Below are 23,148 nucleotides of genomic sequence, written 5' to 3' on the forward strand. Positions count from 1 at the left end.
CGAGAAGTAAGTGATTGGATCGACCGCCAGCCGATCCACATCTTGAATGATTATCGAGCACTGTGTCACGCATTGTCTCATGAATTTGATGGCCCAGTATCAACAATGAGCTTTCTTGCTGCCTGGTCAGTAAAACAAGGCCGAAAGGAATCACCCAGCCTGTATTATAGTCGCCTGCGCAAGGCATACTTTGGGCATCGTAACGAACCCAACATGGAAGAACAGGTAGAATTCAAAACACTCTTTCTGAACAACCTCCACCCAAACACAAGCCGCCTCTTGGGCGTGACAACTTGTCCTCGCACGCTAAGTAGCCTAGAGCTACGTGAACTTGCATCCAAGGCCTTTGTGTTTTTACGCGAAAACGCTGCTAAATCAGTGGAATCCTCTGTTTACCATGTTGCAGGTTATTCAGACGAAGTCGAACGACAGTCCGAATCAGAGCAAAGCGACAATGACATCGCCGCTCCCCCATCAAATCCTGCACAACGGCCTCAAAATGCTTCTCATCAGAAGCACCAGTACGGCCGCAGTGCATCTGCGCGGTTGAGTCATAGCTCCAGCCGTGGTTGTGAACGGGAGAAACCCTTTGCGAAAACAAAACCTCGCAAAAAGAAACCTCCCCGCACAAATAGTCCTCAGGAGCCCCCATCCACGTCAGGTGACTCCTCAATTGACAGTAACATCTGGACAAAAGTTCTTGATGGACAGCGCAAATTGTCCAACGACAGTCAGCCGACAGCCATCAATGAGCCAGAGGTGTCGGACAACACCGTTCTTTCAGTCCAACTGGATCCAGCACCTTCTTTGCCTTCTGCCAGTGCACCTGTTACCGAGTCGAATCAACCATTCAAACAGCTCTTAGGTAACCTCAAGATTAAAGGTGCATCGCGTAAGTTCTATTTGAGGACGACACTTGAACAAACATTAGACTATGACGCTTTGGTTGATCCTGGCGCTGACATTACAGTAATGTCCAACACGCTCTTCAACCAACTTCAAGCCATGCTGAAGAACAGTGGCCGGATGCTCCGCCTCAACCACTGCTCATTGGAGATCGGTGCATTTGCACTGACTAAGACCCATCTGGACTCCATGGCAACGTTACACTGGACGATTGGACCACACAAATTGGTCCACCCTGTGTACGTGTCTGCTGTGGAATCAGTCCCGCTCCTCATTGGTCAAGATCTGCTGGGCCGCTTCAAGCCCCTGATAGATTACGACCGACGTAAAATCTGGTCACAGGTGCGGCAGCCTCTGCCAGCAGCACCGCTGACCAAAACTGCCAATTGTTATGCGGCAAGCCTGACAGAGCCTTCTTGTGAACCTGTTCTGAGTGTACAAAACTCACACAAGGACTCTCACCCAGCTCAAGGGGGGACCATGCCTGTTGTCTCCGAGATGCCCTCAAGAGGTCACCTTCGCAACACCAGCTCTCCCCTCGGCCAAGTTGAACATCCCACTCAGGGTGTGTAACTCTGCCACCTTACGGAACGCAACTTGGATTGCACCTCTGAGCCACGCATGACACAAATTGAGGCCGTTGTCCTCACTTTTGAAGCAAACCATTCAGCTTCACCGCGGACTTTGAACTTGAAATCGCACTTGAAATTGTCATCGAACAACCCAAACAACACAGTGGTTGCTCTTTGCAATCTGCTTGGCGCGTTGCGCCTATTTCTGAGCTAGTTGTTAACCTCCCTGCCCACCCTTGCAATACAGATGGTGCGCGCTACTGCCCTGCCATTCACTGCCCCCGCTTTCGCGCGTGCAGTACTTCTTTTGGGCCACACGTTGTCAGCCTTTGTGCTCAACAACACTTATCTGATTTCAATGAACTTGCAGTCCATTGTTTTTCTCTTGCTTTTGCTCACCGCCGCCGCGTGCCTTCCTCGTTCGCCTGTCGACGGCTCACCTGTTCATGCCAAGACATTCGCTTTTGGTGGTCACCTTTTGCTTCCTATCATGGGCTTTCTTCTTGCTCCTCCGTGGACCGCACATCTCTGCCGTTCGTGGCTCCACGTAGCCGAAGGGGGGGTCATGACATCATACGCCCATGACATGACACATAGCTGTCAAAGGGAGGTCATCACAACAGGACTGGACCAGCCAATCAGGTCCAACCTCCATGACCTCACTTCCTTGGTTACAATTGAGGGACGAACCTCGCCCATCTTTGTTGACCATCATCAGCAGGTCCAAGATACACCTGTGATTCTTCCTGTGGTTCATCCACAAGATGACTTGGAGCTTTCGGCTCCCACACATCAGGCACCTAGGGGTGCATTTGCCTTTCCAACTGATGCAGGATCCAAACGGTCCCTTTCCAAACAGTGGTTTCAGACACCCTGGCGCCTAATGGCCAACACATTTTTGCTGCTGTTGTGTATGACTGCGCTAATGACATATTTAAAATGGCTAGCGCTAAATCTAACTGCCGCAACGCCATTGAATAGCCAATTCAAGTTGCGCTTCACCCATTCGCACACCCGCACTCATACTTATGACACAATGTGCATAAACAAACATCTTAGAAAGTGTACAGTGACTCAAATGAACTTCAGCAGACTCCCCAAACGACTAAAGCGATTGGTAAGAAATGTGCTTTTAGCTACTGCTTTTATTAGCTTCTTATTTAAAATAAGAACCTTAACTGTTAAGGCTGTTAGTCCAAACACCGTTAACTTGAAAATGGCGAAACACGCGAGTCACGACCGAGATTCCTTGTGCCTAACAACGCGTAGCAAACAAATTACCAATCTACTGTCTCCCGACAAAACAACCAAAAGGACTACGCTAGTCCTCAATCTGCCTAGCATCACGCTAAGCTGAACCAAACTAACCACAAGGCTTTGTTTCTTCTCGGTGTCCCAACCAGAGCACGCTCACACGCAAGGTGTGACCGCGCTGAGACTTGACATGCTGCACTAATCTGTTTGATACATCAACAGCTCAGTTGTAAGAATGCCTTCTCGGCCTGCATGCTCCCTGAATACAGCTTTCTTTTGCCCTAGAAAGACCCAAAGTCATAGTAAGAACCGAAAGTGCCCCCTTTCAGTCACATTGACATGACATTCCTACACAGGCCTCTAGACAACTATTGGACTTCTATTTTTCACTCTCGTGTTCTTCTCCTGTTGCGTCTGTTACTTTCCCCTTCCACTCTATACACGACACGTAGTGTAGACCTAGAGGGAAAGATAACATCATAGCCAACTGCCGAGTCTAGCTTTAGCAAAGGGAGGGGAGAGGTGGGGTTTGCACCAACTTTGTACTCTGGTACCTGCATTGTTGTGCTTCACCTGTCCACCTGCCGATGCCACGTCTAGAAGTGCCGACCGAAACGTTCTGTCGAAGAACGTTTCCATCGCCAAAGGGAGGATCTGTAACGATTATCGGCCGGTTGTAACTTTTTGCAACCTCAGTTCCAAAGGAATTCCACTCCTGTGGCCTGGACATGCCACCGTGGGGGGTGGGGAGGACAAGAACATCCCCCACAAACAGCCACACATGTTCTGACTGACACACGCACACACACACAAATCAGAACAGTAAAAGCCTTCTTAGAAACTTGACTTTCTTATTTTGCAACAGAACAATGAATAATGAAATGTTGTTTGCCATTTGTGAAATGTTGACTCCATGAAATGTCATGAAAATGTTCCATTGCAGTGGCAGATTCTCCACTAAACTTTCATGTGTATGCACGTTTTAACAATGTAAGCTAGGTAACATTTCATTTGAGGTATTCAATTGTACGTGTTGCATTGATTGAATTCTGACCTTAGAATCTCAACAAACATGGGATCCAGATTCAATCTGATTAGTCTCTACCAAAACCTTCTCTAAGCTGGTAACTTTCCACTTTGGTCTCACCGGACCCCTGGTGTGGAGGCCGCCGCCCTCCCAATTTAAAAGCACGCTCCCTGCTTGCTGCTACCTCTCTCTTTTCGCTGCTCTTTGGCTCCGCTCTTTTCGCTGCTTCTCTTTCCGGGTCTCCATCGGCGTGGTTGCCAGACAAAGGGCTAGCCCAGCTAGTTTAACCTCCAGCACACGGCAACGCACAAAACCCATCGCGTGTAGCGACAGGCGCAGCGAAACACGCTGCTTTTAGTCCCTGCAAAGGCTCAACGGATGGTGCTTTTCCCAAGCACCGAGGCCTCAACCAAGAGGGCCTCTTCCCAGCCAGCAGGTTGACCCCGTGACGCTCAGTTGGCCAGCCGGACGACCTGTCTCTCCCTCTCCTGAACTGAACCTTCTCCATTCTATCTTCAAACGGGCTTGGCAAGTCTCCATCCAGGGTCCTGCTTCTCAGACCAACCCCATCTGTAAGTGCAACTGCAGGCCTTCGCCAGATTACAAATTGGTGCAAACTAGGTTGATTGTGGGTCCCATGTTGGGTTGATTTAAGAAATCCATCACCTTGGTTAAGACCGTTTCTCTTTTCTTCTTTTCTTCTCCTTTGATTATTTTTATTATTTTAGTTCTCGTTTCATTTCCTATCATAGTAGTTAGTTTTGCTTCTTTAAATTCTAAGTAGATTATCCCACCTAGGTTAGAGAATAAACGTGCACAAAACTCAACCCCTGGTTTACTGTGTGTGTGTTTCATCAATTTATAGTGACCTCTAAGCTGAACAAAGAACTCACAAAATTGTAGTAAGGGCACAACCTTCATTTTAATGACTGATTCAACGAGGTTCTCATCTGTTATCCTGATAAAATTATCAAAAAGAGATGTGGTGCTCCGCAGGCAAGCTCAACTAAATTAAATATTAAGTTTGAGTCTCCTTCAATTAATGAGCCAATTGATTATCAATTTAATAATTAACAATTATTGATTTAATAATTAATTGGACCGATTTCCCTTACAACCAATTATTCAATACATATTCCATCGTGTTAGTCATGTTTACACGATTTCGATCAAGAGCCTGTTTCACTAATGTATCCCACGGTTCTTCAACAGTTTTGTTCTCAACGGATGTGTGTAAAATGGTTTTCTTTACCTTTCTATCCAATTGTGCAAGCTGTAGTAATATCGAATCATAAGCTTTCGAAAAAGATTCCCCATCTCACAGGTACCAATCTGCGATCAGATCTAGCTGATCACGGCTCAGTCCTCCGTCCCAACAGTTGTCGAGAACGATCTTAATTCTGTTTAACACCATACACTCATGATCGTAGTCGTGTAGCACAAATTCTACGATGCGTTGGACTTCCTCGTTAGTCGTCTCACGATGGGTTATGGTTAAGATGCGGTGAATCGTCGATAGAAAACGTCCGTTACACAGTAGTTTCATGATACCTTCAAAATTTCGAGCAAGATAATACGGTTCCCGATCAAAAAATAAGCAGGGATGTCTTAATTGGCTCGGTAATTTTAAATCACATCCGGAGCAATTCTCTCTGCTATATTTATGGATAGCGCTTATCAACATATAGCTAACAGTCTGCTTAATACAATTATATCTTGCATTTATTACCCACACGTCCGGAGAGTAGTCCCAAACCAATTCACCCTCCCTCTCCTCAGGCCCGGCAGAAGCCGTCGGTAGACTGGTTAGCGAGTCGTTGTCGTCCGCGGAGGTCTCAAGAGAGGAAACGTTACTTTCCGTACCGTCCTCAATCGGGCGATCGTCGGTTTGAGGAGACCCGGGCGGCGGGTTGTTCCCCTCTTCCTCAGCAATAGGGTCTAACGTCTGTAAATATAAACGTAGGTAACGCTCCTTTTTTATTATTATTATTATTATTGATGTTATTAGGCTACATCGATTCGTCAAAAGTAGTTTACCGGGATGGATGCCGTAGACCCGAAGTCAGCAGACGATGTTGAGGGTAAGTTGCAAGCGGTCATGGGGCTGGAACTCCGGTAGGGTCCGTCGATAAAGGTTACGTTTGCCTCATCCTCTTCGACGTCCGAACGCTCAGGACTAGATGTTGTAAGATTTGGCGGCTCGCTGAAAGTCTGCATACTTCTGATGAGTCGTGGAGATGTCCAGAACGTTCTAACTCGATCCCCCGGAGGTGGTGGCACTGGTGAATCTCCTCAAAGATTATAAAACGTTCGCAATGTTAGGTTTTTTTTTCTCGAAGGGGGAGTGTTAGATGACGGCCGAGCGGTTAAATACTTTTATTAGCACGAGACCCCACAAGGGGCGTGGTTTTTACCAAAAAAAAAAAAAGGTTGGTGGCGCTAAAACAACAGATTTTTTTTAAGAAGGTAAGAAAAACATAAAACTATAAAATAGTGTCATCGATCATCTATTGTGAGAACTCAGAAACTATTGTAAAAAAAACAATATAGTACGAATAATATTTTTATCTGAATTATATCGCTGTTTTTAAAGCGTTAGACAGGTAGACGTCTTAAATAATATTATTATCAAATTAAGTAATATAGTAGCTGTTATTTCACAATCAGGGCGGTAAGTTAGCTGGCTTCTTAGCATAGAGGGTTGTGAGATCGAGTCCTGCCTCCGGCCTTGTTGGGTAGACTTTGCGTGTTCTCCCAAATTCCTAAAAAAAAAAAAAAAAAAAAAAAACCCTCGCGTAGTAGGTAAATTAAAGAGTCCCGATGTGTAAATATGCGTATAAAAAATTGTTAACCTACGCGTACCATCGGAAAGTAAGCGCGATTCGTAAGGAAAAAAATAAATCGTTCAATCAAAAGTTAAATGTCCCATAGTCAGACAAGATACACGTTTGTTCACTATATGTTTAGGTAAATTGCTGCAAAGAGCGGTTTTAAGAAAAAAAGATCCTCGCGGTAGATTGCTACGCTCTGATTAAATCTCGTAGTTTTGTGTTTTAACCCCAGGGGTGATTTAGCATAGCTAATCTTACAGACTATCATATTCAATAATATCGTATAGGCTAATTTAACAATGGGTATTTTTAAGTATTTAAAAGAGAAAAAAAAACTCACAAAGACTTGGGATCTCTTAGTTCGAATACGTCGTACAGCGATAAAACTATTTAGAGTGTTAAACGTGCTACATCTTCGCTAGCGATAAGTCTAAAGACGTTTTATTTGTCCTCGAGGGGGAAGTTAAAAAAAAAACAAAAAACAAAAAAAACAAAAAAAAACATAAAGGTTTCACGAAACAAGGCACTATCGGTAACAAAACAGAACCAAAAATAAAAAGTAAGTATCCATATATTATTTGCACAAAATACACCTGGCACCATAAAACGATGCTTGCATCCCCCTAAAAAACTAAAACGGAAACAAAACAAAAATAAAACTACATCACCCTTCTTCACGTACGCACCATGTCCCTAACATAATAAAAACATATTTCATACCCGAATACTTTCTAAAAAACTACAATCCTAAGCCTTACAGGGGTATCCGTTGAAAGAAGCCATGGTAATAATTAGAAGATATTTCATTCATACATAATCAAATAAAAAGGCTAACATCAAGACAGAAGACTCTTACAAACAACAGCTTAAAGATTTCAAAACAGTATATTTATTAGTTTTTTTTTAATATTACAAGAACGTTAGAGGGTAAAACCCTTTTTCACACAGCGCATTCGTATATACAAAACCTCATAAACTTAAACAACAACAAAAATACATAGAGACATCCGATAAAAATCGTATAGACACAAATTATAAAACGTTGCACTAGCGGTAACAAAACTAGAAACAGAAAAATAACCGTTTATACAAGTACACACAAAAATAAAAAGTAAGTATCCCTATATTATTTGCACAAAATACACCTGGCACCTTAAAACGATGCCTTCACCCACCTAAAAAACTAAAACGGAAACAAAACAAAGCAAAAATAAAACTACATCACCCTTCTTCACGTACGCACCATATCCCTAACATAATAAAAACATATTTCATACCCGAATACTTTCTAAAAAACTACTAACCTAAGGGTTACAGGGGTATCCATTGAAAGAATCCGAGCTAATAATTAGAAGATATTTCATTCATACATATTCAGATAAAAAGGCTAAAATCAAGATAGAAGACTCTTACAAACAACAGCTTAAAGATTTCAAAAAGTATGATCCCCACAATACATTGCCCCTCCTCCTCCTAAATCAGTTACTGCTTTAAAAAAAAAAAAGTTTGCGATTACAAGTCCTTTTCATAAATCAGTTTAAGAAAAACAAAAAAAACAGTATATTTATTAGTTTTTTTTTTTTTTTAAATATTACAAAAACGATAGAGGGTAAAACCCATTTTCACACAGCGCATTCGTATATACAAACCTCATAAACTTAAACAACAACAAAAATACATAGAGACATCCGATAAAAATCGTATAGACACAAATTATAGCACTTGCGGTAACAAAACTAGAAACAGAAAAATAACCGTTTATACAAGTACGCATCTGCAGAGGAGCTAAAACAACTTGCGCACTCTGCTCATGAGAGTGCCACCAACACCTTCTCTAAGCCTAATCCTTTTTTTTTTTTTTTTAAATCAGAACATTTATTAGTTTTGTAACGCATCAAAAACGTAAGAGATGGTAAAATTCTTATGTACAACGCAATCTTATATACAACAGCTCAAAAACATAAAATACATAGCCACACGTACAACAAAAACGTGAGAGAGGGTAACCTTATGATGTCAAAGACCGCCAACAGCTTGTTTTCTCAGGTTGGGTGGGGCTGGTGTTTTGTAGAGTAGAATTTCTCAGAGAGGGGAGAATGGAGGAAAACTCCAATTCGGTCATGTATTTGGTGAGGTAAGAGTATTTTAACACAGCTAAAAGCTCCAAAAATTTAATTTTTCATGTTGGTGCCCCTTTAGTATTTTATTTACAAGCTCGTAAATATTCTCAGTGGTACATTTGTAGAAAATGTATATGCCCAAAGCAGGTTTACAACTAGAACATGAGCAACGCCTCGCCGTGAGGTTCCTCTTTTGTTTTGTAGGAATTATTTGTATTTTCGTGATTTAGTGTCATTAGTATTATTATTTTGCACAGTGAATCACATTTAGGATAACATATAAGTGTGTCTTTAAATATGGTAAATGTGGAAAATTCCATTTTGAATTGCTACAGCCCTAAAATAAAAGTGTACACACCCTTCTTCATGTACAAATGCATCTATGGCGTCATAAATTCAAACCGTGGATCCTTTCTAAAAAAAACTATTAGCCAAGGGCTTACAGGAATACCCTTTGTAAGAGACTAAGGTGTTAATCTACTAATAATAAGATATTTTTGGTTAAATTGTTGCAAAGAACAGCTTTAAGATTAAGGGTTAAGTAGAGTATAACTCTTTTAACGTATCAAGAAACTCAAAGTTTCATACTTTCAATTCTCTTAGTTTTAAAAAAGAAGGTATAGAATCGCTTGTAACATTTAGGATAACATATAAGTGTGTCTTTAAATCTGGTAAATGTGGAAAATTCCATTTTGAATTGCTACAGCCCTAAAATAAAACTGTACACACCCTTCCTCATATACATAATGCATCTATGGCGTCATAAATTCAAACCGTGGATCCTTTCTAAAAAACTATTAGCCAAGGGCTTACAGGAATACCCTTTGTAAGAGACTAAGGTGTTAATCTACTAATAAGAAGAAGATGTCTTTGGTTAAATTGTTGCAAAGAACAGCTTTAAGATTAAAGATTAAGGGTTAAGTAGAGTATAAATCTTTTAACGTATCAAGAAACTCAAAGTTTCATACTTTCAATTCTCTTAGTTTTAGAAAGAAGGTATAGAATCGCTTGTGTGATAATACAAAGTATACTTCAGACTAAAGCATCAGATATAACAGTCTGTTTTACTAAGGGGAAAAAAAAAAAAAAAACACACACACGCTGTCAGACGTCTGACCAATAATGTCCACATGCAGTTCCTGCCTGAGTTTGTGATTACAGAATCTCTCCAGAAATCAGTATTTTTTAAACTAGTACAATTATTATCTTTTTTAAACACAAAAAAAAGGTAAACAAATTTTCCCGTCCCTCCCGAAACAGCGTACTCTTATACACATCATAAACATAAAATAATAAAAACATACACGTCTAAGCATACCTGTAAACATCACGTATATACAAAATGTACAAATTCTAGCATCCGTCGTCTTGTAATAGATACCATGTAAAAATAAAACGTGTCATTTGTGACCGAAACGTAAATGAGTTGAGTTTAGTTTATTATAAGGACAGTGTTCAGTAACATTAAAAAGATGGCTGCGGCAGATTTAGTACGATGCTAGTTTCGATCTGCAGTCCCCAAAATTTAAAATTAACCCCACTTAATATTTAAAGGCTACTCTAATGCCTTGCATTGTTCCATCATCCAAAATGTATAATTTACTAATTGAATACCTTTGAATAAAATTTTTAGGTTTTACAATCATTATCAACATTTTAATACCCTAATTTACTTTTGTAGACAAAATTAGACTAACTTTATTGTGTTCATCCTGCCAAAATTTCTTTATTGCATTGCTATCAAATACATCGCACAAAACATCAACCGATTAATTTCACACCTCACTCTATTTAAAATTAAAAATACAGACAAACTTATCACATTCTAATACCTACCTTCCACGTCTGTCAGTCCAAAAGATGACGCCGTTCACCATGGGAGAGGGAGTCACTCCTCTCCGCCACCCCCCGTCAAGAGGTACATTGTATACTTTTTTTAACTCTTTGACTGCCAGGCGTTATAAAAACAAAACAAAAAAATCCACAGTGCCAGCCGCTTTTGAGCATTTTAACTCATCTTTCAAGGCAAAAAGAATATTGTTTGCCTTTACTACATATACAATGTGGCTACTCAATGAAAGATCGCATTCCATTCATTGGAATTTTACGAATCATCATGAAACGTCTTTGGCAGTCAATGGTTTCTGCCAGGAACAAAAGGGGGCCACGTGCTGGACAAGTTTCTTGCTTTGAGTCAGTGGATCGGAAGAAGAGGAGAGAAGCGAGAGAGGACGAGAGAGAGATCCTCTCGTCTTTTTAAAGTCTGTGGGCGGGGCTCCAGGACGGTGCAAACCCTTCTGTTCGCTCACGCAGCAAATTATTAAAGGGATTAATAATTTGGCATTAAATTTGGTCAGTCTGGCAAATCAGTTTTCCCACACAACCCGTTTAGCACACATCGTAATTAATGCATCATAAACTAATTTGTGAGGTCGTTCTTGAGCCTAATCTGACTGAACTGAAAGATATTGATTACCTTTCATTTCTTATGGAGTACAAATGACATAGGACGTTCATACACACAAAGACAAAACATGAATCATTCTTAGTTCAGTTATCTGTCAAGAATTATCATGGTATAAATGTGTAAAATGCGGTTACTTATATGAATTGTCACTAAGGATAGTTCCAAGTTTCACCACTTGACAGTGCTGTTGCTCCATCTAGACGTTCCAGGAGGGCCCCCCTGGAAGGGCGAGACACCAGAATATCCTTTGTGATTGATAAGAGGTCATGAACATTCCTTTGATCAGTCGTTTGTGTATTCCAAATCATTGGAGCCATTTGCTCGGGCTCCGGGATGGTGGGCTTGAATACACTCCTTCGGCTGACGCATAAATTCCTTTGTCACCTGGTCAGCGGCTACAAAAGAACTTTGTTGGTGGTTGGGTGACCACCTGCAGAGCTAACCAAGCTTAGATCCTGTCTGGGCAGTGGAATATTTATGCAACTGCAGAGAATTTTCTTTAGAAGAAGCAAACATTAAAAAAAATTAGAGGGTGGACTGGGCCATAGGCCATAGTTGTTACAATATATATATATATATATATATATATATATATATATATATATATATATATATATATATATATATATATATATATATATATATATATATATATACATACATACATACATATAATAGAGGTGACAGTCGATTAAAATGTTTAATCGTAATTACTCGCATGACTTCAATAATTAACTGACGATTAATTGCACATTAATCGCAAATTTTCAAATCTAAATTTACAATAAAATGTACACTTTTTTCCCCCCTAATTTAAATCTGGTTTTATTTTTTAGTCATTGATAGAGTAATTTCTAGGGCTGTCAAATTTAAGCATTAATAGATTAATTAATCACAGAAAAATGCCGCATTAATCGCATTAATATTTTTTTCTGCCCGCACTTGAGCCTTGAACGTAACCGCGGATGGTTACATTGAAGGCTGCACCTAATGTCAATGCAGGGCATTTCCTACGCCTGTTGTTCCAAAATGAGCGGGGTAACTCCAGTTGGTGTGCTCGGTGGTAAATTTCACTTTCAAAAGCACCCCGATAGGACTTTAGATAAATCAAAAGTAATTTGCATTTAATTAATAATTGCTGAATTGCACCCAATTGATATGATGCTGTTACGTTTTGAGCAATACGCGCATGCATGCGATTGCATACATGCATTTAATCAATGTTTGCAAATGACATTCAGACAATAAAATGCGTTAATGTCAAAATATTACGGTATTTTGTATTTTATATTATGCAAGTAATATAAAAAATAAAATAAAAAAAATTAGCTGATTAATCGTGATGAATCAAAATTAAAAAGTGTGATTAATCAGATTAAAATTTTTAATCGTTTGACAGCACTAGTAATTTCATAACAATTCAATAAAAAAAAGTTTAAAAAATCATTGATAGAGTAATTTCATAACAATTCAATAAAAAAAAGGTTTAAAAACTAAAAAGTTTTAAAAAATAAAATATGTACTGTACTGTAAAACAATACCAAGTGTGACTGATTTGTTTTGGCCATTTTTCTGTCACTACAACATGGCATAGTTGCATTTGTAAGACAATGGTGACAGCTCAGTGCATTTTTCTTTTCATATTAGGAGCTGCCTATTTTTTTTACATAAAGTAACGTGAAATTATGTACATTTTTAAAACTGTAAAATACAACACAGTCCCCATCTATACATATCTAGTTTTTTATTTATTTATTTATTTCTAATGCCTCTACGGACAAATAATAGTAGTAGTATTCTAATAGCAAGACGAACTATGCTGTACATACATAGAAAATAAAATTCAAATTTGAATATTTCATATGACATAGTTAGAGGGTTGAATAAGATTATAAGTCATGAAAACAGTTTTTTTTTTTTTTTTGCATGACCAGTTTTTACACAATGGCAGTTTTCTGAATAGAACTAAATTCTTGTGATTTTGTCCAAAAATAGCTTTTCCTTTGAAGTCTCATAACTAAGTTATTTATGAATATTTTTTCAATTTCAACCACTCAAAATGTTCAGTGGCACCAGACCTATCTATACATATATAGTTATTTATTTATTTATTTATTTATTTTTAATGCCCCTATGGACAAATAATAGCAGTATTATTGTAATAGCAAGACTAACTGTGCGATACATATGCAGAAAGTAAAATTCTAATTTGAATATTTCATATGACATAGTTAGAGGGTTGAATAAGATTATAAGCTATGAAAACAGAATTTTTTTTTTTTGCATGCCCGGTTTTTACACAGTGGCAATTTTTTTAATAGAACTAAATTCTTGTGATTTTGTCCAAAAATGGCTTTTCCTTTGAAGTTTCAAAACTAAGTCATTTATGAATATTTTTTCAATTTCAACCACTCAAAATGTTCAGTGGCACGAGACCTATCTATACATATATTGTTATTTATTTATTTACTTTTAATGCCCCTATGGACAAATAATAGCAGTATTATTGAAATAGCAAGACTAAATGTGCGGTACATGTGCAGAAAGTAAAATTCTAATTTGAATATTTCATATGACATAGTTAGAGGCTTGAATAAGATTATAAGTTATGAAAACAGATTTTTTTTTTTTGCATGCCCGGTTTTTACACAATGGCAGTTTTCTGAATAGAACTATATTCTTGTGATATTGTCCAAAAATGGCTTTTCCTTTGAAGTCTCATAACTAAGTCATTTATTAATATTTTTTCAATTTCAACTACTCAAAAAGTTCATTGGCACCAGACCTATCTATACATATATAGTTATTTATTTATTTGTTTATTTTTAATGCCCCTATGGACAAATAATAGCAGTATTATTGTAATAGCAAGACTAACTGTGCGGTACATATGCAGAAAATAAAATTATAATTTGAATATTTCATATGACATAGTTAGAGGCTTGAATAATAATTATAAGTCATGAAAACAGATTTATTTATTTATTTATTTTTGCATGACCAGTTTTTACACAATGGCAGTTTTCTGAATAGAACTAGACATTAAAAAAAAAAAAAAAAAAAAAAAAAAGTCTATTTGACTGGTCTGGAGGATCAGCACCTCCAAATCCGAGACCATGGTCCTCAGTCGGAAAAGGGTGGTGTGTCCTCTCCGGGTCGGGGATGAGATCCTGCCCCAAGTGGAGGAGTTTAAGTATCTTGGGGTCTTGTTCACGAGTGAGGGCAGGATGGAGCGGGAGATCGACAGGCGGATCGGTGCAGCGTCTGCAGCGATGCGGACTCTGTATCGGTCCGTCGTGGTGAAGAAAGAGCTGAGCCAAAAGGCAAAGCTCTCGATTTACCGGTCGATCTACGTTCCGACCCTCACCTATGGTCACGAGCTGTGGGTCGTGACCGAAAGAACGAGATCCCAGATACAAGCGGCCGAAATGGGTTTCCTCCGCAGGGTGTCTGGGCTCTCACTTAGAGATAGGGTGAGAAGCTCGGTCATCCGGGAGGGGCTCAGAGTCGAGCTGCTGCTCCTCCGCGTTGAGAGGAGCCAGTTGAGGTGGCTCGGGCATCTGGTTCGGATGCCTCCTGGACGCCTCCCTGGAGAGGTGTTCCGGGCATGTCCCACCGGCGGGAGGCCCCGGGGAAGACCCAGGACACGCTGGAGAGACTATGTCTCTCGGCTGGCCTGGGAACGCCTTGGGATCCCGCCGGAGGAGCTGGTGGAAGTGGCTGGGGAGAGGGAGGTCTGGGTTTCCCTCCTAAAGCTGCTGTCCCCGCGACCCGACCTCGGATAAGCAGAAGAAGATGGATGGATGGATGGCAGTATTTCAATATTGCATTTTATTTAATTTATTTTTTTTACTATCAGTCACTCAAAATGTTCAGTGGCATCAGACCTATGCAAACCTATGTAGTTTTTATTTATTTTTTATCCTCTATATAAAATAATCGTAAAAAATACAAATAGTTGTGTGCTACAAGCCTGCAATAACATACGCACACACGCACAAGTTCACGCGATTGTCACTTCATCCACACACAGACGCAGGCCTGGTCCATCAATTCTGACCATGACAACTCATTTTAGAGCAAGTGCGGTCACTTGACAAAGACAAACATCAGCTCCGTCAGCTCAAGCAAAAATGATAAGTAGCGCTCTAAGCGCCACCTGGTGGATTATAGCATTTATGACTCTCAAGTCATATTTTTTTACTTTTCACCGTTAGTTTAGGTCCGACTGAAGGGATAATTTAGCTAATGACGACAAAACGTATCTGTATCGTTCCAGTTTTAGTAAGAACTGGTATTTCAGTAAAACACATTGTGCCCAGAATTGTCACTTTGACCACACACACACACACAAACACACCCCCCACACGCACATGAGCGTGTGCACGCGATTGTTACTGCTTCCACACACACACGCAGCCCTATTCCATCAATCCTAACCATGACAACAACTTTTGGACCAAGTATGGTCCCGTGGCAAAGACATAAGTCAGCTCAAGCAAAAATGATAATTAGCTCTTTAGCGCCACCTGGTGTATTATGGCTTTTATGACTTTCACCTCACATTTTCGGTCGTTAATAGAGCATTAAAGGCACTTTAAGTTAACGAGATAATCACGAGATAATTTTGACACCCATATTTTTTATGCAAGCAATTGTACCTTTACTCAAGTACAGAATGTCAGTATTTTTCCCATCTCCGTTTATAATGTTAAATTGGTAAAAAAAAAACAAAAAAAAAAAACATCTATTTTTAGAGTGTGCAGCATTACTGTGCAGGGAATTAAACATTCAGCGTGATATGTTTATCAGGCAGCGCATGTTGTGTGCTGAAGGGTTGGATCCCAAGGCGCAGGCACAAATAAGGTTTAAACTATTTATTCACATAACTTAACTAAACTTAAAAACAACGAGAATGCATCGAGAATCACGACACGCCAAGCCCCCATAGGCTGCAGAGAAGCACAGCGGACAGTGAGCAATAATCCGGCAAAACAGACACAATTCTCAGACCCTTAAATAGACAATCAATCTCATTGGTTGTGGCTAGACATGTGAGTACTAGTACTGACATGGAATTCTCTGATTGGCTGTCATATAGCATAAAAGATCCTTGACATCATATAGTCCAGACATCATATAGACTAAAACTCGTTGAAACTGGATGCTGTTACATCAATACCAAAACAGACACGTAACGGGTCGTGAACTCTGGTGCACGGTCATGAACTCTACTCAAACTTAACCCAGGCGTGACCCCAGACATGAGACAAGACCCAAACATTACACCTGCATGACTCGAGTCATGACAGCGCATCGATGTTCTGACATTTCCAGACAGTTATCTTTTTGAACGGTGCCGTTTCACATTACAGTCCACCATCTACATACACAACTTAATCCGTCCTTACATTTGCAACAATACCAGCCGTAGTCATGCGCTCACATTCTAGCAAATATTGTGTGTTGCGCTCCGTTTTTTCTTAAATGTTTGAACAATGTTTTTATATTTCAAGTTGCTGTCAAGTGCGCTTCTCCCATGCAGTATTGCTCCTAAATGTAATAAATGAATGAGCTACCATTCAAGCAGGTTTCCACTACATTATTATTGTGATTGACCCGAGCAGCAACTTTCTCCCACGCAGCATCCCTCTCTTTTGTAGCTGCTACAGTGTTTTGCACTTTTTCCTCAAGACGTGTTCAAATTTGCCGTACGACCGCAGTAAGATTTCCAGTTCGAGTAGTAGTAAAAAAAAAAAAAAAAAAAAAAAAAAAAAAAAAAGGTTTCTCTCTGAGTGCTCCAACTTCCCCCATGACTCATAAACACCAAAAAACAGTGCCTGTTCTATTTAATTCCCCTCATTTCTAACTGTTTAATGCAGGGGTGTCAAACTCATGTTAGCTCAGGGGCCGCATGGAGGAAAATATATTACCAAGTGGGCCGCATCGGTAAAATAACGGTATATAACTTAAAAACGATTGCCGTCAATTATACGCAGATTTTCACGATTTATGGGCCAGCCCTAAATTACGGAGCTCAACTGTCATCATATTGTTCAAAAATAATAATAATACAAATGCAAATGGTACGCGGCAACACTGAGTTCTGGACGTGTTAAATCACGTTTTGCATATACAGTGATACCTCGGCTGACGAACGCTTTAGCTCACGAACTTTTCGCCTCACGAACATTAAATTCGCGAGAATTTAGTCTCTGCTGACGAACTACTTTTCGGCGGACGAACCAAACCACGCGGTCGAACAGCACCACGGTGGCGGCCACGAGAAGCTGACGCACGCTCACGGCGTCCCTGTTCGTCACCCCCTTTCTTTTAGTGCGGACGTGGTTTGTGTTTGATAGACATTTTGAGTGTACTTTTGCTATTATGGGACCGAAAAAGACCCCACCACAGGCTAGTGTTAAGCCGAATGCTTACCAGCGAGGGACGGCGATTCGGCGGCGCGTTTGCATTGTAGTCAATGGAGTTCGCGCCACTAAAAAAAGCGAAAGTGCCATCACGTACCTCAAAAAAGGAGAAAATCGTGCCACGGCTGTTTAGTCCCAGGAAAGAGGTGAAAGTAGTTGGCGGTGCTCACTTTTTGTTGACTCGCTAAAATGCTCCACTTCCTTGTTCACCAAGGGACACACCTCCTCCGCTCCGGTGAGCACGAAAGTGCGAATGAGCGACAACCGTTCCATAAACACTCTACGCGGTGAAACGCTCGCGAATGAAGTAAGTCTACCATTGCTACTATCCTTAAGAACTACCATCACAAAGTAAAATAAAACGACTTTATTATACAGTACAATTCATTTCTTTAATTACAATACAATAGCACATTTATTATACATAAAATAAGGTATATTTTTGTGTAGTTTTAAGGCTTATTTAGTAGAAAATTATGTTTTATAGGGACCTGGGAACGGATTATTCTCATTTTAATGGTTTCTTATGGGAAATAAATGTTCGGAAGAAGAACTTTTCGGCTTACACACACTCTCTGGGAACCAATTAAGTTCGTGAGCCGAGGTATCACTGTATATTGTTCCCAGAATGCATTGCGTGGTACAGTTAGTGACATTATAAGGACGCTAATCGTTGTCATATCTATGTGTGTTTCCAGGAATTGAATTTGTGTCGTATTTAACACGTTTGTCGGTCTATGATAAAAAATAAATAATAATAATAATAATAATAATTAAACAAACCATTATTTTGAGTTGTATGTAAAATAATGACATCCAGGACGATTCCCCCGTACAAGTTGCATTGCTCATCTGAGGACTGCTTGTGAAATTACAAATTTTATATATTTTGATTGTGGCCGGCTGATTAATTAATCCGACATTGGATTTTTTTTTTTTTTTTTAGCTTTATAAAATCATCTCGCGGGCCGTATTAAACCCCTTATGTTTGACACCCCTGGTTTAAAGTGTCTCCGAAGGAGAGTGAGGCATTTTTTTATTTCATTAAAAAATAATAATAATAATTGAATCTCTCTGATGCGTGGGGTTCCGTTCCCTTCCCCACCATTTCACATTCCTAGCCTGTTTATGTTCCACGTTGAAAATAGGTCATCCTGGTGAATTATTATTATTGGCGCAATATTGATCACTTGTAACACAGTGTGCTTGCGATGGATGGCTGGTTTGATAGAATGGATAGAGCCTCACATAAACAGTTACATTTGATAATTTATTCGTTTCTTGAAGTCTTAATGCTTCACAGCATTTTTGAAGATTCTTGCGCTGTAAAGACACTTATCTTCTGTAATGCATAGGTAATCACATGTGTGTCACCTCTCAATACTTGCGCTCCTTGACAGGCCAATCGGCTGTCCACTCAAAATGTGGAAAACCTGCATTTTACCTGGTGTTTTTTGGCCCCCCATTTTCACTCGCTTTCATTCATCAAGAGCCTGTGATTGACGTCTGGGGGACTGCCTGACACTGATGGTTGTGTGAGGGCATCATTTCCACAAGTAAAATATCAAAACAGTCAGATCTACCAAGCATGCGCAAACAAACTCACATAGCCATGCCTCAGATTCTTTTTTATCCCTGAGTTTTCCCTTTGTCAAATTGATATTGGAAGGCTCGTGCAATAAAGAAAGAATTTGAATTCACATTTGGACAAGACTATGGTCCTCTCCACTTACTGTAAGTGGTTTGGTGGTGCCTCAAGACAGAAAATGGATATATACTTACCACAGTAGTAGCGATAAAACTAATAATAATAATAATAATAATAATAACAACAACAACAATGATATTTAATTTAATTTAATTTAAAAACGATGTTTAAATTAATCTCCGGTTCGAGTCCAGGCTCGGACCTTCCTGGGTGGAGTTTGCATGTTCTCCCCGTGCCCGCGTGGGTCTTCTCCGGGTACTCCGGTCTCCTCCCACATTCCAAAGACATGCATGGCAGGTTAATTGGGTGCTCCGAATTGTCCCTCGGTGTGCGTGTGAGTGTGGATGGTTGTTCGTCTCTGTGTGCCCTGCGATTGGTTGGCAACCAGTCCAGGGTGTCCCCCGCCTACTGCCCAGAGCCAGCTGAGATAGGCGCCGGCAGCCCCCGCGACCCTTGTGAGGAATAAGCGGTCAAGAAAATGGATGGATGGATGTTTAAATTAAATGGAATTAAGATTTTAAGAATTGTGATAAATATTAAAAAAACAGGATGACTCATACACACTACGTTATTAGTTTATTTATGTATTGAATTTATTTATTATGTGACTGCTGCGGAGCAAAGCAGTAGTGGTGCTACTGCTTGCGAAGCAAAGCAGGCACATATTACTATCCTAAAAAACGGCCCCTGCGTTTATTATAGCGGAATTTTTCAGAAATAATGCGGCCCGAACCATTGAACATACCGGCACAAGTGAGGTATCAAAAGATGCGGCGCAATCTGACTAGGCGGGGAACCTTTTTTTTTTTTTTTTCTTGGAATTCCGAGTCACCATGGCGACGCAATTCATTACAATCCAATCCAAAAAACTGCCAAAAAGTCCCATAGGATGAATGGAGAAGGAGGGAAAAAGAGCCACAAATTAAACACCTTTTTCCAAGCTACGCTGCGCACACATGCATTTACCGAAGTTAAGTTAAAGTTAGCATGCTAATGTTAATGCTACGTTAGCATGCTACAGCTAGCTTAACATGCTAATGCTAATAAACTAATGCTAGCTTAGAATGCTAATGTTAAGTTAGCAAGCTAATGCCAAGCCAGCATGCTACCACTAATGTTAAGTCAGCATGCTACCGCTAATGTTAAATCAGCATGCTTATGCTAGCTTAGCATGCTAATGCTAAGTTAGCATATTAATGCTAATGCTAATTTAGCATGCTAATGCTAACTTAATATGCCAATGCTAGCTTAACATGCTAATGTTAAGTTAGCATGCTAATGCTAATGTTAATTTATCATGCTATTGTTAATGCTAAGTTAGCTTAGCATGCTAATGCTAGCTTGCTGACTGATTGAGAGATAAAGTACACCAACATTTGGCAAACTGTTCAGTGCATTCAGCTTTCCACCTTGCAAGAGTCAGCAGTCACATCCAAAATTTCCGCGGAAAAGTTTCTAGTTTATTATTTATTTTAACCAGGCCTATCTTAAAGTAGGCCCACGATATGTTTTGTATTAGGTAAAGTCAAGGTGTGTTTAGTGGAGCCTGTTGTAGTCAGTTACAGCAGTATAACAATATAGGCATAAGCAATAAAAAAATGCAGAAGTTGCTTTTAACCTTCAGCCAAGTATTAATTGCCAGTTCTGCTATTTTATGTTTGTTAATGGCACTTTTTTCGGTCACGTTATTTTTATTTTTTTTGGCCTATATAGTAATTGGTATAAAAAGGTATATACACAAATATATGTTCTTACATTTTAGTTTACCTGTGTTCCAAAAGGAAACACTCATTATTTTAACACGTTTAACACGTCCTGTGATTTTAATGTCATCGTACTTATGACTACATTATTGGTTTTCTCTATACAAGTTACAGCAATCTGTAATTTCGACCAAAAAATTGAGTCTGTTTACATCATTTTATGTCATGTTTTGCATTTTACAAAAAATAGCTGTCAAGTAAACAAGCCTTTTTTGTTTTTCTGTTTACATTTTTATGATGTCATAATTTTACAGCATTTCGCTGTCAATTTTACAGTGTACCGGACACCCGGAACAACCCTCAATAATAATAATAATAATAATAATAATAATAATAATAATAATAATAATAATAATGATAATAACGATAATAATAACAATAATAATAACAATAATAATAATAATAATAATAATAATGATAATAATAATAATAACGACAAAAACAACAACAACAACAATAATAATAATAATAATAATAATAATAATAATAATAAAGAGGAACAAAAACACCCGTAGAGTTTCAATTTTAATATGGTGTATTAAACAATATACTCTTCAAGCCAAAATGAACAGTTCTTCAAATCAATACATATTAACCGTGTATTATGATTTTTGCACCGAATATCTTCCTAGCGGATATGACTTAGTAAAGCCTCGTTGTTTTTACCTGCTGGCTGTGCATGTGCTTGTTGTTTTTCTCCTCCTGATTCGTCTCATTTTTAAATTAATTTGCATTATTGTTGTGTTGCCTGTTTTTGTTCAAGGGTGGAAGGGTTGTAGGAGCCTGTTTCGGATACATGCGCACATGCACGCACCCCGACAAGTCCAATACTTATAGGCGGCAACCTCTTGCCAGTGACAGAAAAGACAAATTAACGGGACATCATATTGCTCTTTCAAATGGGGTTTTACTCCATCGCATTTCAGCAGAAAAGAGATTTGCTATGGCACTATGTTGGGGGAATAAAATACTCAGTCACTGTAGGTCACAATCTATCTCCTCATATAGCTCCTCAATTTCCTTCATTTCCGCAATTCTGATATGGATAGAAGCTATTGCATCAAGACGTTAACTGAAAGGACTACATCACTTGAAACCCGCCTACCTTGAGGATAATCGACCCTTGCCACTGACCACAACCTGCGCTGGACGCCCCATCCGCCCGACCGATAATCTAAAGCCTGGTTCACACGGCAGGAGAATTGGCCCGATTTTAGCCCCGAATTTCCCCTCCCGACAATTGTAAGGACGCGCCGAGACGCAAGCGATAATCTTCACAGATAATCCTGCCGTGTATATTGTCATCACACACAGAGCCTCCCGATATCGGCGCTCGGAAGGACCCCCGACTTGAAATCGGGCATATCCAACAAGTTGGATTTTTTTGGCCTGATTTCGCTCCGCGCAGCAGATTGACAGTGACGTGCAGCCAATCAGAAAAGCGAGCCAGCGAGGAAGCCGGTGGGGAATCCAAAATCAAAACAGTCATGGCGCAGCAGAAAGTCCGTGCTCGCGCTATTACACTCTTTTTATTTTTTTTACTTATTTGTATTTTTTTTTAATACACGCACACACATTCTCCACAAATAAACGTGGTCTCCGGGTGGGACGCCAACCCGCGCCGCCAGTACCGAGCCGAGGTCAAGCGATGTCTCGCCAGTGCCCATTTACGCTCCCTTAAACAACACCTTTTCTTTTTATGCCGCTTTTTCGACTGAAAACCAGAATCGACTCATGTTGACGACTCGGAAGCCACGTTTAATCTTGAGAGGTTTTGCGAGACTTCCTGTCACATTCTTGAATGAACTCGGCTCGTGTGGAGTGTGTTGATTGTGCAGTGTGGCCGCACACCACACATGGTAGGTTCAAAACTGGAACTCCCGTGATTTTTTCTCTTCACGTGTGGTGTCTGTCAAAGATTGGAAATCGGCCGACAATTTTAAAATCTTGCCGTGTGAACCAGGCTTAAGCAGTGATACTCACTATTTTTTTACACAAGCGCCATATTAGCAAAGCAAAGTCAAGGCGCGAGCCACTTTAGAGACAATATATCAAATCACCATGCAAACAAG

This window comes from Festucalex cinctus, chromosome 12 (genome assembly GCF_051991245.1).
Source record: "Festucalex cinctus isolate MCC-2025b chromosome 12, RoL_Fcin_1.0, whole genome shotgun sequence".
NCBI classification, from domain to species: Eukaryota; Metazoa; Chordata; class Actinopteri; order Syngnathiformes; family Syngnathidae; genus Festucalex; species Festucalex cinctus.